Genomic DNA, 12,979 nt, shown 5'->3' on the forward strand with positions numbered 1-12,979 from the left:
TTTGAGTGATGGAATTATTACCAGAATGAACAGTTTCTTGAGGCAACCACATAAAGGGGAACTGGCAACAGGAGGGAGGAGTATAAAGGCACAGGTGGTATTTAAAGCCCAGTGCCACACCCTTCGCAGTCTGGGATAGGTGGGGATTTTAGGAAAAAAGTGTGTCAGAAGACTTCAGCCTCAGGCCAGTTTCCAACAATTCATCAAGTCCTCAAAAGCCTATGAGTTAACAAGGGAAGACCAAAGTTGTATTTTCCAAATCTTCCTCATCAGACTTTCCATTCATCACTAAATCAAACTGTTCATCAAATTCATTACCATTTTGCCTGAATATATAAGAATAGATCTGAACACATGGATTTGAACCCAGAAGGTCTAAGTCTTAACCATCTTGCTAATTTGCCTTCGAAAGAGAAAGACATGTACTCCTGTTAATTTTGTTTTATGATGGCCTAGTGAAATGGGGATCTGAGGCTAAACCCTTCTGGGAAATAATATTATGCTAACTGATTCCATTTCAAATGTATATTTTCAAGCCAGACTGCCCCTTCCCCCAGTATTGCTCAGCATTACTTTCTGGCAGCCCATAATTTGCTTTTTTTTTTTTTCCATTTTCTACTATGTCTTTTTGAAACCTCAGTGTCCAATCCCACCAGCACTCTCATTCTCAATAAATGAAAATGCTTTCCTATAGCAACTTCATCCCCACAAAGAATCCTAAGCTATAGCACCGTCATTGACTGACCACTAGCTTTGGGTAGCTGCTCACTCTATACCTGGTATCCAGTACCTCATTTCAAATTAACTGTGTAGACCAAGAATGTGACTGTAGGAAAAGATTCAAACGTTTTAAAAAAAGTTTACAAACTAATCACAAACATGGAATATTAGAGTTCTCTCATCTCGCACAGCCATATTTTAATATAAGTTTGAATTTCAGCAAACAGATAGGTGCTGAAAAGAAAATCGTTAACTACCTACCCAGATATACCATGTTATAGTTGGCCAATATCAACTGAAGAGCACTTATTTTTTTTGGAACTTCATATCATCTTTATTTTATATTTTTTAACATCTTTATTGGAGTATAATTGCTTTACAATGGTGTGTTAGTTTCTCCTTTTTAACAAAGTGAATCAGTTATACATATACATACATCCCCATATCTCCTCCCTCTTGCGTCTCCCTCCCACCCTCCCTAACCCACCCCTCTAGGTGGTCACAGAGCAGCAAGCTGATCTCCCTGGGCTATGTGGCTGCTTTCCACTTAGCTATCTGTTTTACATTTGGTAGTGTATATATGTCGACGTCACTTTCACACTTCTTCCCAGATTACCCTTCTCCCTCTCCATGTCCTTAACTCCATTCCCTATGTCTGCGTCTTTATTCCTGTCCTGCCCCTACTACGTTCGTCAGAACTTTTTTTTTTTTAGATTCCATATATATGTGTTAGCCAGCACTTGTTTTTTAAAAAGTAAATGAGTGGGGCTTCCCTGGTGGCACAGTGGTTGAGAGTCTGCCTGCCGATGCAGGGGACACGGGTTCGTGCTCCAGTCTGGGAGGATCCCACATGCCGCCCAGTGGCTGGGCCCGTGCGCCATGGCCACTGGGCCTGCGCGTCCGGAGCCTGTGCTCCGCAACGGGAGAGGCCACAACAGTGAGAGGCCCGCGTACCGCAAAAAAAAAAAAAAAAAAAAAAGTAAATAAGTGAACAATTACTGCTTGTTGGCATGTGTCATTTTATGCATGCTTTGTACTTTTGTTACATGTGTATCCATTTTTAGAATGTATAGAATTGTTTTTGAGGTTTTAAATTTTATATAAATGGTATCATCTTGCAACTTTTTTTTAACTTAAAAGTTGCGTTTCTGACATTTAGTCCCATTGATACTTGTATATCTACCTCATTTATTCTGAGTGCTGTTTAACATGACATCCTGTGAATAAATCAGGCTATTTGCCCCACTGCCCTATGTTGGAGAAGATAGGTTGTTCCCATTCGTAAACTATTACAATCTGTGCAAGTGTTGCACTCGCTGTTTTCATTAAATTCTATAGATCCATGCCAAACTTTCTCTAGAGTAGATAATTTTATTTCAAAATAACTCCTTAAACTAGGAAAATGTACAGTTAAACCTTGGATTTAAAATTATATGTATAAATATATCTGCAATACAAATATAATTTTCCATAGTATGTTTATAGTGGCAATATTTCATCCTCAAAATTACTTTTAGATCAATATTTTATCCTAGAATTTTTCAATATTATGTTGTTCTTCATAGACAAATGTCAATGCCACACCTACTTTGATTTACTTTTCCATTAATAGTGGGTTTGCACTTGGCTAAAATGCTCTCAAGTTACAGTCAAGGGCATTGGATTCATGTGTGCCACCCATGCTGGAGATATTGTGTGTGGCCACAAAGCAGAGAGTAAGTAAGGAGCCTTGATATTTACCAGGCATACCACATAAAACATAATTTCTTGTTCATTATAAGACAATAACCAGAAGACTATGATCTGTGACTGATTCTCATGAATCCAACTGCTTATATCATAATTAACATAATCACCTTTCTCCTTTTTCCAGAACTTGTATATATATAATATATATATATATATAATCTCCTAATAGATAATATTATCAAATATAGAACCACTGATAAAGACCACAATACATATTTCTAAGGAGTAACTCCTATCTATGGAATGCTAAAAGGAGCATTCTGAGGAAAAAGAGAAATATTTTAGTAATTGAGCTGTACACAGAATTTTTAGAGTTAGAAATGTACAGGCTTACATAAGTTTTCTCCTATTGAGTAATCTGAACTAAAGTCTCCGCCATTGTATCACCATTATATTTTTTCCATAACCTGTCACCTCTACCACAATAGACCCATTTGCTGAATTTATTTTGATTTATAACAAAATAAATAAAATTGTGTCAATCTGATTTAGACACCTATTCTGCAGGTTGCATAACTGAATTAATTAGTTGTCTTCTTGCCTCAAACAAAAGAGGACATACTCATCCTTTGAACAATAACAGCTATTCCACAATGACACTGGTAGTATTACTGTGGGAGGGTACCTGTTCATAGAAAAAAAATGCAGTTTATTTCTGGTAGAGAGAATTCCAATAATTGGACCATCTGCCAAGAGCAAAACAACATTAATCTCACCACAACATGGGACTGTCAACATTCAGGGACAAAATCAGCACTCCAGACCCCTCCCTCCTATAGTTTCCCCTACTCTGTTTTAAGCAGCATGTTCTCTAATATTTATAATGAAAGCATTTACAGACATCACCTGATTTTATAATTTGGAAGGGAAAACAATGGTAACTGATACCTAGCTTAATCTATGTGTGCAGTCCTTTACAAAAATCATCCCTGTAATGACTGGGACAAACATAGTCCTCTATTCTTGATATGTGAAAGTTGTGTGACTCCTGTTGCCAGTATATTTTCAGTTACACAAGAAATCTCCCAATTTGCCACCATATAAAATAGTGTAAGCAGACTGAGGCTTGAATGTAATGAGTCGGAATGTAAATTAATTTGAAAATTTGATAAAATATTTTATTAAATTTTAATTAGACACAAATCAAGATGAAATTAAGGGTTCACTTAGATAATGGAAGAAGGCTGATACCAATCTTTAAGTCAGCATGACAGGGAAATGAACACTGAATTCAGAGTCATGAAACCCAAGTTCTTATCCCAGCATGTTACCTACACTCTGTGTCACCTTAGTCACTTCCCTTCTCTTGACAGTTTCCTCACTGATAAAATGAGGGGTGGAGCAAGCTTATCTTAAAGTTCCCCTCCAGAGCTAATATCTCAGATTATATGATCTGAGTCTGGGGAGTCCTGTGGCAGAGGCTGAGGATTCTTGGGCAAATGTCCTGGTACACATCCTGACATCGCTATGGGTGTTTTCTACTCAGAGGGATGCAGGTCTGAATAGGATGAGTTCAGAATGCCATGTGGGTAGAGGGGGTCAGGTTAGAGAAGAGCACAAGTGACTACATTCCTGCTGGGAATAATCATGAATCTCAATTTAGATCAGCCTCCCAGGGGAAAATTAGGAAGCCTGAAAATACCTCCTGGGAAATACATCTGGCCTCCCATGGGATCCCCCAGACCAGAACTTAAAGTCACTGTAGATGAGTCTGAATCCTTTAACCATTTTGTTCTGCCCGCACACCTAGGACAGAGTCAGATGTTTCTAGAGATGGGGATGTCCGCTGGATATTCAGACCAAGAAAGAAAGTTCAGGTGAAAATAAAAAACTTAGTTCGCGCTTGCAATTACATTAAATTAATTAATCCCCAAATAACTTTACTTTAAAAATTACAATTGCAAATCCAAAGCATAGTTGCTTCTAATACGGGAAGAATCATTACTGAAGAACTTCTAAGGTCACATTGTTTTCTATTGTGTGTAGTCAGTAAAGTCATCATCATCATCTCAACTTGCTTTAAATATATTTTACATATCTTAATCCCAGAAATACAGAAATAAGAAAATAGAAATAATAGAAAATAAGAAAATAGATTCCTAGATACCAAGCATAATAATTAAATAAGTATCCCAATTATAGTAACCATACAAAAGATACTTTGTAAATACCAATAATTAATATACACATATCTTAAAATATATTCTAAAAAACATTACTAAGACTTATTTCTTAAGTGTCAAATAAATGGAGAGACTTTAAAACTTTCCATAAAATAATCTGAATATTGCAAAGATTACATTCTCCTCCAAGTTATTTTATAAGATTAATACAATCTTCATCAGAATTCCAAGTGGATTTTTTGGATGTGAACCACAAGAGTAGGGACTGTCTTAGTTTATGCAACAATCTCAACATCATGCACAACACCTAGCACAGAATATCCACTCAGCAGATACTTGTTGAATCAATGGATAAAATGATACTAAATTTCATTTGGAAAAAAAAAAAAAGAGAGATTAATCAAAAACATTTGAGGAATAAGAATAATGTGTGAAAAGGTTTACATTACTGGATATTAAATTATATTATACAGCTATACTAGTAGGTGGCATGACAAAGAAATAGACTGACTTATCTGGAATGTTCAAGAACAGGTCCAAGTACATGTAGCAATTTTATATATAATAAAATATGACATTTTAATTCAGTGGAGGAAGTGCAATAAGCAATGGAGAAACTGGATATTCATTTTTTAAAAATTAGATTTCTATCTCATACATACATCCAAATAAATTCAAATGGATTCAACAGTTACATGTAAAAGATGAAATAATAAAAACACAGATATGTGTTTACACAATATTTGGGTAGAAAGGACTTATTAAAATGTCAAATGCCAGAAACAGAAAACAAAACAAAAAAAACTATAGATACTGGCAACAAATTTTTAAAAACTGAAACTTCTGATTGTCAAGAAAATAAAAAATTAACAAAACTCACTAGAAACAAATGACAGTCACCTCATACTGGTCAGAATGGCCATCATCAAAAAATCTACAAACAATAAATGCTGGAAAGGGTGTGGAGAAAAGGGAACCTTCTTGCACTGTTGGTGGGAATGTAAATTGATACAGCCACTTATGGAGAACAGTACGGAGGTTCCTTAAAAAACTAAAAATAGAACTACCATATGACCCAGCAATCCCACTACTGGGCATATACCCTGAGAAAACCGTAATTCAAAAAGAGTCATGGGGCTTCCCTGGTGGCACAGTGGTTGAGAGTCCGCGTGCCGATGCAGGGGACGCGGGTTTGTGCCCCGGTCCGGGAAGATCCCACATGCTGCGGAGCGGCTAGGCCCGTGAGCCATGGCCGCTGAGCCTGTGCGTCTGGAGCCTGTGCTCCGTGACGGGAGAGGCCACAACAGTGAGAGGCCCGCATACCGCAAAAAAAAAAAAAAAAAAAGAGCCATGTACCACAATGTTCACTGCAGTTCTATTTACAATAGCCAGGACTTGGAAGCAACCTAAGTGTCCATCAACAGATGAATGGATAAAGAAGATGTGGCACATATATACAATGGAATATTACTTAGCCATAAAAAGAAACGAAATTGAGTTATTTGTAGTGAGGTGGATGAACCTAGAGTCTGTCATATGGAGTGAAGTTAAGTCAGAAAGAGAAAAACAAATACCATATGCTAACACATATATATGGAATCTAAAAAAAAAAATGGTTCTTATGAACTTAGGTGCAGGACAGGAATAAAGATGCATACGTAGAGAATGGACTTGAGGACACGGGGAGTGGGAAGTGTAAGCTGGGACGACGTGAGAGAGCGGCAGGGACATATATACACTGCCAGATGTAAAATAGATAGCTAGTGGGAAGTAGCTGTATGGCACAGGGAGATCAGTTCAGTGTTTTGTGACCACCTAGAGGGGTGGGAGAGGGAGGGTGGGAGAGGGAGGGTGGGAGGGAGACGCAAGAGGGAGGGGATATGGGGATATATATGTATACATATAGCTGATTCACTTTGTTATACAGCAGAAACTAACACACCATTGTAAAGCAATTATACCCCAATAAAGATGTTAAAAAAATTTTTTTTTTAATTTGAAAAAAAAAGAAACAAATGACAGGCTGAGGAAAATAGTCTCTCATAGATCAATAAGAAAGAGCAAACACACCAAAATAAAAATAGACAAAGAATATGAAAAGGCAATTTGCACCCCACAAGAAATATGCATAATACATAAAAACAGTTTAAACTCACTAGGAACCAAAAGTAATGCAAATACAAATGATAATATACTGTTTTTCACACAGCAATTTGGAAACATTTTTTAAATGATAGTAAGTATTGTTAGTGAGGGCTGAATTTCATACTTCAGTATCAGGAAAGTAAATTAATACATCTTTTCTGGAAGGCAACTGGAAAATCTACTAAAATTTAGCTTTTAAAGAGATGTGCATTGAAGAATTATTTATGACAGTAAAACACTGGAGGCTATCTAAATATTCAACAATGAGGAACTAATAAACTATGGTACAGCCACATGAGTCATTAAACACTAAAATGATTAGGAAGAGAAATATCTAATGATATGAAAAGGCATTCACAAAACATTAAGAGGAGAAGTAGATTTATAACACATATGTAAAGTAATGACCCACCTCCCTTCATTAAGTATATATTCTCACGGGAAAAAATTGGAAAGATAAACATCAAATTTATCAATCATTATCTGATTATTTTCATAATTATAAAAGAATATACTTATAACAAATAAATGATAAAAAGAAAACATGCATATAAAAAAATAGAACAGAGTAAACACACATGCAGGCACACACCCAGAATTTATCATAAAATACAAAGACTACTGGCTTATATACCAAAGCAAAGGCTTAAGATTCTGCCTTTGACAGGGTAAACAAGAGTGTCAAATTTTTGTTTATCTTGATACACTAGAGTCTTCTGGAAACTTTTGGCTTTATACAATTGGCTAAATGAAAAAATTTTCCATATTCAGCATAGAAAATGAAACCTATCCAATGCTCCAACTGTACGTAGTTTTTACAAAAATGTATGTATACCATACCACAGGGGTCTCCAACCCCCAGAACTAGGCCACACAGCAGGAGGTGAATGGCAGGCGAGTGAGCAAAGCTTCATCTGTATTTACAGCTGCTCCCCATCACTCGCATTACCTCTTGAGCTCCGTCTCCTGTCAGATTATCGGCGGTATTAGATTCTCATCAGAGCAAGAACCCTACTGTGAACTACGCATGCGAGGCATCTAGGTTGCACACTCCTTATGAGAATCTAATGCCTGATGATCTGAGGTGGAGCTGATGTGGTGATGCTAGCACTGGGCAGCGGCTGCAAATACAGATTATCATTAGCAGAGAGGTTTGACTGCACAGAGCCCATCATAAATCAATGGCTTACAGACTCATATCAAAACCCTATCAGTGAGTGGCAAGTGACAATTAAGCTGCATCTTATGGAGTAGACTGGACATAAGCAACACACGGGTGTCACTGTCTCCCATCGCCCCCAGATGGGACCATCTAGTTGCAGGAAAACAAGCTCAGGTCTCCCACTGATCCTGCATTATGGTGAGTTGTATAATTATTTCATTATATATTACAATGTAATAATAATAGAAATAAAATGCACAATAAATGTAATGCACTTGAATAATCCTGAAACCTTCCCCCCTCCCCCCAGTCCGTGGAAAAACTGTCTTCCACGAAACTGGTCCCTGGTCCCAAAAAGGTTGGGGACCGCTGCCATACCAAGAACAGAATCTCAAAAATATTGTCATAGTATCTGTCTACCCTGAATCGTGTTTTTAGATTCAGTGCCTAATTTAAAATGTTTTGCTTTTGGTATTTTCCTTTGAGTGTTCATTGACTTATTAACTATTACCAGCAATGTCTTCACTAGAAATCCAAGCTCTATTCTTCATGTTTTGTAAGAAAACGATTCTAGACTTGCTGATACAGAGGCAAAAGTAGGTTTAATCCAGAAAATGCAATAATGGAAGACACGTTAAAATAATTTTAATTTCTGAAGTAATGCTTAGAATCTAGGTATCATTTTTAAACATTAGCAAAATATTTTCCTGTGCCCTATAAAAATGAAATTGGGACTTTAAGACTTGCTTATAGCATATATAGAGAAACAAGTAAATGCAAATAATAGGAGTATTTGTGAAGGTAGGTAGAGATTGTATTTAATGATACAGTAACAGGTAACATTTATAAAGCACTTGCTATGTACCAGGATCTATTCTACATGCTTAACTTGTTTAATTCTCACAATAATTCTATGAAATATGTGCTATTATTGTCTCCATCTTACAATCAAAGAAACTGAGACAAAGAGAATTTAAATAACTTTCCCAGTATCAGACAGCTAGCAAGTGGTAAAACTAGGATTTGAACCAGATAGTTTGACTCCAGAGCCCCCCATCTTATTCATAACCTTAAATAGAAAAGACAGTGTTATAATATGGCTTGGCAGTTGATCAATTCAAGCATTGTGACTAGTTCAGTATCAACCTACCAAATAAAGTTACAACTTAATATCACTGTAATTTAAGATAAAGCCATTTCTCTAGGCCCCGTATCATAGACACATAATTTAAAAGGTAGAAGGGAATCACAGAAACTATACACTTTCACCACATCACACTCGTTAGTCACCATAGGATACTGGTTAACTACAAGAAGTTAAGAGGCACCACGTTCACACCGAGAATGAGGAAACTGGGCCCCCTCATATCTAGTTTAAGTTGAAAGTACAAGATCACAGACAATTCCTAACTTACAAATCGATTTTGTTCTAAAATTTCACATGTGAGAACAGATGCATTTTGCCCTAGATACAATATCCTACCAGACATGGTGTTGGATTCCTAGGTTCGCCTTCAAAAGCACATATAATGGTAAACGCTCTTGGAACACCTCTGTGTTCAATAGTACTGTAAAAGCCTAACCAACCTGCATAACAATGTTTTTACAGAAAGAGATGGATCATCTCCTCCGTGCAGTCTTGGAAGAGAAACATAGTCCCTCCTAGCTATACCTTTGCCCTCTCCATGCACACAGTCATCTATACTTCTCTCCAGCAGAGTCTTGAGAGAGAGCGCCGGAGGAAGACACAGAAAGTTAACAGTTAACGTTGGGACACTGCAGTAAACCCTCAGCCACATTTAATCTCAGCGGGATTCTTGGCACTTCTTTCCGGGGCTCTTTGACCATGATTAGTCTACCTACTCCTCTTTTCACAATAACTGTAACTTCTAACCAGGCTTTCTCTTCTTTCATGACCCTGTAAATCCTTGCTACTCAAAGCATGCTGCTAGGGCAAACAGGATCTTCACCAGGGAGCTTTTAGAAATGCAGAGTCTCAGGTTCCACCCAAAATCTGCATTTTAGCCAGATGGGAGGGGGCAGTGGTTGATATGCATATAAAAGTTTGAGAAACACTGTCCTTCTGTCATGAAAGGACTTAATATTTATTTTTTGTCTAAAAATTTTTTGATATTATCATTTTTAAAAAATCAAACTAAAAAATTCCACATGTACCACCCCGTAATACCCTCACCTTAGATTCTAGCGAAAGTCAGATGCATTCAGTGATAACGTTCCTGCTTGTCTACCTCAATCAGAATCACCTGGGGAACTTTAGCCCCGAGCTCATCCCAGACCAATTAAGTCACATTATCTGGGGTTGGGCTGCTGGTCACTCTAAAGTAAAAATTCTCTGTTTCAAAGAAATCTAAACCCCATGATTTTCCAAACCTGGACACAGGAACTGGGTAGTATACTGTGGGGAGCACAGGAAGTACAGCATGTGTGTTACGGATGGGGGTTCTAGTAGAGGGCAGAAATATTCAGGATGTAGGGTGAGTGTAGGCAGTGTAGCATTCAAGTCCCTGCTGGGGTTAGAGAAGCAGCTAGATATGGGGGGATGTGAGAGGAAGCTGAGAAAAGAGGTCTCCATGACAGGCATCTAGAAAATTTGCTGGAGGTAGGTGACCTTAGGTGAAAGGGACAAAAGTAAGTCAAAGTGCCTAAGCCAGAGACTACCTGTGTGCAGAATTCCCCAAAACACTCTCTTAGTTAGCAGTATGCTTAAATTCAACACCTACCCAACGTGTCTGTCAAAACATAAGGGACAAAGATCTTTTGCAAGAGAGACTGTGGGACTTGAAAACTCTAACAGCCTAAGTCCTAAGACTTCTTTATGACTTTAAACTTCTTGGAGTTTAAGAAATTTAAATAATAAAAGTAGTTTGACTCAAGTTGCACTGACATTTATCTCAATTTGATGATGGAAATATGCCCAGAGCTGCCTAGGAGTCAAGAATATATTTGAGTGAATGCTTATAAATTTCTTATCATAATAAAAGTATTGTGATAACCATATTCTCTCAGTAATCTGCCTACAGGACTCCCTTCCCTTGGCTTCCCTCTGACTGTCCTTAATTGACTTGCACACACAATTCTTCAAAGGCCAGTTTTTCCTTTATGCTGGGAGTCTTAAATGTTAAAGGCAATGTTATATCTGGCTGCTGAGTCAAATGGAGAAAAAACAAGTACACAGTTAATCATGAGAGGCCATAGCTAATACGATTTAAAATTACATCAGTACTGCAGACAGACAAACTCTTTCATGATGGCATTTCCTTTTTTTCTTAACCTTTCACAGTCAACAGCTTCTTTTTTTTTTTTTTTTTTTTGGCCACACCAGCATGGCATGTGGGATCTTAGTTCCCTGACCAGGGATCAAACCCATGCCCCCTGCAGTGGAAGCTCGGAGTTTTAACCACTGGACTGCCAGGAAAGTCCCAACAGCAAATCCTATAGTACTTTTTCTATCAGTCCTGAAACCAATCAAATATTCTTTATACCACAATTATCCTGGTTTAGAGGGATTAAGAACACACAGGATATCTTGAAAGTATGTCCACCTTTTACCAAAAATAGTGTTATAGCAACTTCAAGAATCCCTGCTCATTTAATGGAACTTAAACATTACCAAGATGACACACACAGAAGAAGGAAGGAATCCCCAGAAAGAATACGATAAATACTAAGGCATTGGTATAAGTTGTTTAAAAGGATTAAGAACACACAGGATATCTTGAAATATGTCCACCTTTTACCAAGAGTAGTGTTATAGCAACTTCAAGAATCCCTGCTCGTTTAATGGAAATTAAAACATTACCAAGATGACACACACAGAAGAAAGAAGAAATCCCCAGAAAGAATACAATAAATACTAAGGCATTGGTATAAGTTGTTTAAAAGGATAGAGGTCTTATTATAACAGAGAAATTTTCTCCCCTTCTTTTCTTCCTGTAACAGACAGAAAGGATGGGGTAGAGAGATCAGATGCTCTGAAAAGCTACACTCATCTTAATGACCACCATATAAGTTCTTAAAGACTTAGCCCCAGTTTTCAACGTTTTTACCACTTAAAACTGCACAGTGAGGCCGTGAAGCCTTTACTCTGTGACAAGGGTGAGAAACCCGCAGCCTCACCACACCTGTGCCATTGCCAATGTAAATTTCCTCTCCATGCCTTCTCACCATACACATTTCAGCTGCTTTCCCCATCGGTTCTTTTCCTCACCCATTTTCTGCTGGTTATCAGTAGAAGTTGAGCTGATGGAAATCAACTTTGCCCTTTAAACATGCTGTCAGTTCCAGACCAGTGGCCCTGGGCTCAGCTTAGATCAGGACCACCACTCAGTCCCCTCAATCCCACCCCTGGGTAATTAATACACCAAGAAAGGCTTTAAGATTCCTTTTGCTGGGATATTTTTAAGCTTGAGAAGTTTAAGAATAAGTTAGTCCTTCTCCACATCCACTCCATTCTTCTACCCTTAATTTTTTCTGTGTTTGACTCTTAGCACTGCTGGCTCTTGGGTGGATTCCACACAGTTCCTTCCCAAGTATAAGTGGGAAGAGTCCAGTTGGTTCTCCTGTCCTGCCACCTGCTCTGAACTTTCTTCAGATTTGCCCCTGAGGTGACCCTGGAAGGATCTTCAACATTCAAGCTTTTAACCTATATCTCCTGACCAGATGGCAAAGAAGCTCAGCAGACCCAAGACTGATCACTACAGTCACCATTCTATTGAGTACCTGCATACAATCATTACAAATACAGTTACATAGCGATTATAATCTGATCTAATGCAAGGGTCATAGGTTTTGGAACCAAAGAGACCTGGTTATCACTCAAATTTACCACATGCGTAACGTTGGAAAAGTTACTTAATTTCCTGCATCTCAATTTCCTTTTCTATATATTTGAGATACTAATGCCTGCTCCATGGAGTTGCTAGGAGAATGACCTAAAATAATCTGTATAAAGGGCTTAATGCTGAACCTGGAACAGATTAGGTACTCAATAAATATTAAACTATATTTTGTTTATTTTTTGATCTCTGTATACCAGACCAAAAATAAATTTTATAAATAT

At 37.6% G+C, this 12,979-nt stretch overlaps 1 protein-coding gene across 7 annotated transcripts in view; it reads right to left on the minus strand.

The window, feature by feature from the left end:
• CFTR (CF transmembrane conductance regulator) overlaps positions 1 to 12,979 on the minus strand; it is a 201,631-nt gene that overhangs the window by 152,451 nt on the left and 36,201 nt on the right. The gene's annotated exons all lie outside the window — the stretch shown is intronic.

The sequence above is a fragment of the Delphinapterus leucas genome, chromosome 9 (assembly GCF_059928025.1).
Source record: "Delphinapterus leucas isolate spDelLeu-1000000601 "Yukka" chromosome 9, BTC_Dleu_Yukka2, whole genome shotgun sequence".
Lineage (NCBI taxonomy): Eukaryota > Metazoa > Chordata > Mammalia > Artiodactyla > Monodontidae > Delphinapterus > Delphinapterus leucas.